The sequence below is a fragment of the Podarcis vaucheri genome (assembly GCF_965113315.1).
Source record: "Podarcis vaucheri genome assembly, chromosome: 3".
NCBI classification, from domain to species: domain Eukaryota; kingdom Metazoa; phylum Chordata; class Lepidosauria; order Squamata; family Lacertidae; genus Podarcis; species Podarcis vaucheri.
The window spans coordinates 49092907-49095913 of NC_138761.1; the positions used below are offsets into that span (position 1 = coordinate 49092907).

Here is a 3007-nt window from a genome sequence, read left to right on the forward strand (position 1 = left end):
TGACTGGCAGAATCCGTGACCAGGGAAAAGAGACGGCGGAAGAAGAATGGAAGAAATTTAAAATCTACCTTAAGGACTACTATAAACTTGATGAATGTTAGAATGTCGAGGTTTTGAGAAAGAAAGGGTTACAGTGATATAAGATTAGATTGAAGGAAAGATTAAGAGGACAGAGGTTCGACGGAAATATTTAGAAGTTGTTAAAAAAATTTGGACATTGGGATGCAGAAAGGGGAGGTATGGGGGAGTCTGAGAAACGAGGTTTATGAAAAAAAGGTTATGAAACTATATGTGTTTGTATGTCTTTTTATATGTTTGTTTTGTTTTAAATTTTTTTTTGTAAAAACCAATAAAAAATTTTATATATAAAAAAAGAACGAGCCGTCTTAAGAACAGCTTCTTCTCCAGAGCGATCTCGGCCCTGAATGGGAAGCCTGGACTTTGAAAGTCATCTAATCTTCCTTGCTGTATTATACTGTATTGTTTTAATTAGTGTTTTTATAGTTGTTTTGATTTTGTGTGGAGTGCCCTACCTGGGTGGATGGAGCAGCCAAGTAATTTCGTTGTCCCCGAGAGGGGGCAATGACAATAAAGATATTATTATTATTATTATTATTATTATTATTATTATTATTATTATTAAGATATTCAGTATGTGGCCTTAGGAAAGGCAGCTACTATTTCTTAGCCTCAGCCATCCATTTGAAGAACAGGGATAATAATACCAATGCACTTTACAGGGGGTTATAAGAACTATTTACCTCAATAGTTCTTATGTATGTGAAGTGCTTTCAACACTCTGGGGTGCTATAAAAATGCTCAGCATTTTTAGAAAGAAAAACAAAACAAAACACAAAACCCCCAAGGTTAAATCAGAATTATACCTGGGTCAGAATACCGGCTACATTATTATCAGGACATTTGGGGAACCAGGTCTTTGATTCCGCAAAGCAGACTTTTGGAAATGTTAAAAACCATTTTGTGGATTCTCTGAAGCGAAACTGAAAAGCAGGCAACACCTCTCTGTTTCAGAAACTCACGCCTGTGTGGCAAGGTCTCTGAAATCCGTGAGCAGCACAGAGTACCAGAGGTTTGCTTTGTCTTCCTGCCTTTTTTGGTAAATTAATATTTTGGACAATGGGGGATATAAATAATGTACAGATACAGCTTCTGTTTTGCTGGCTTACTGAGCTGGAGTTGCAGAGGCGCTGAGCCAGGATCTAATTCCTGGCTTTATTAGGTTATGAAACTCTGTCTGCCTAGAAGAGGTAATGTCCTCAAGCTGTTAACATCAGCAGCAACCGATGGATCTAGTGCTGTTGGATCTAATGGAATTAGGTGTGTGTGTGTGTGTGTGTGTGTGTGGCTAATGAATGCAAATGCTGCTGGGAAGTCATTTTGGGTGAGGCATATGGTAGACTAGAGAAAGTACTCAGAACTATATTCCGTGCAACCATAATAAGCCATTTCACCAGAGGGGAATGGTAGGCAAATGCCAGCAAGATAAAGCTGTATGATTTAGGACCAGCTGTGAAGCAACATCTGTATCTATGCATTGGGCAATTTGCAAGGGTTCCATTGGTTCTGTTTTCCAGCAGCCAGAAAAGTAGTTTAGGAATGGCAACTGCACAGACAGGAACCTATCATCAAAGTTCTCATCCATCTACCTTGCTATTGTCTAATTATTGACTCTCCAGGCTCTCCAGGGTTTCAATCCAATCTGGAGATCAGACCAGAGATCTTCTCTCACCTCCAAGGCAGGTGACACACTCCTGAGCAACAGTCCTTAAAGACTCTGCAGCTCTTCCACATTAATAATGCCTCTGCTTAGTCTTCTCAAGAGGAACATTTTACTGCTAGAATCCTTGAAGAAATGCAGGCAATGTTTCCATCTGAAGCCCCATAAGGAAAGCCCAAGCCACATGCAACCCTGAACAAAGTTTGCATTTGATAGCCCTTTGCTGGGGGGAAGTAACTTGGTTAATAAAGGAATAGATTTCCCAGCAGTGTTTGGATGCATTCTTAGCCAGCTGTTACTCCAAAATGTTGGGCTGTGGGAGGCTTGTGAATGGCTGGCTGCTAGGTCATGAGATGGAACCACCAGGTAAATACATCCATAGTGGAAAGTGCATCAAGGGATAGAAAGGAGCTTGCCATAGTTGGTTGTGCAGAAAGGGTCACCTTTGGTATAGCATCCTATAGGTATGTGTACATTGGGGTGGAGAAGAAATTCAGTTCAGCTTACATTTAAAGGCAACCTACCTAATTCACGGGACGTGGGTGGCGCTGTGGGTTAAACCACAGAGCCTAGGACTTGCTGATCAGAAGGTTGGTGGTTCAAAGCCCCACGACGGGGTGAGCTCCCGTTGCTCAGTCCCTGCTCCTGCCAACCTAGCAGTTTGAAAGCATGTCAAAGTGCAAGTAGATAAATAGGTACCGCTCCGGCGGGAAGGTAAACGGTGTTTCCGTGCGCTGCCCTGGTTCACCAGAAGCGGCTTAGTCATGCTGGCCACATGACCTGGAAGCTGTACCCTGGCTCCCTCGGCCAATAAAGCGAGATGAGCACCGCAACCCCAGAGTTGGTCACGACTGGATCTAATGGTCAGGGGTCCCTTTACCTTTACCTACCTAATTCACACCTTCATAAAAAACCCAACAACCTAAAACCTTCCAAATTTGCTCTTCTCTGAATTTTGCAATGCAGTTCCCCGGGCAAGTACTGTAGTGTGTACAAAAATACATATACTGGTTCATAAATGTGCACTAAAATGCTTTATGTTAGGGAAGCGTAGGCAAAATGGCATACAAGAATGTGTATAGTAGGAGAAATTTGGACTAAAATACTGATGAATTTTCATAAGGACTTTAAAAATCTGGTGTATAAATGTGGACAACTAAACTTAAGACTGGCAAATGAGAAACTGAGAGAAATGGAAACTGACAGATTTGTGCATCCCCAGTCTACATTGATAAGCTTCTCCACGATTGCCACCTACAACGGATTTTC

General features: G+C 41.7%; 1 long non-coding RNA gene across 1 annotated transcript; it reads left to right on the forward strand.

The window, feature by feature from the left end:
* The first annotated feature begins 378 nt into the window (after nucleotides 1-378).
* LOC309528926 lies at nucleotides 379-612 on the forward strand. Its single transcript, XR_014217990.1, has 2 exons — nucleotides 379-506; nucleotides 548-612. It is a non-coding gene; the product is annotated as an uncharacterized lncRNA (long non-coding RNA).
* Nucleotides 613-3007: the final 2395 nt, after the last annotated feature.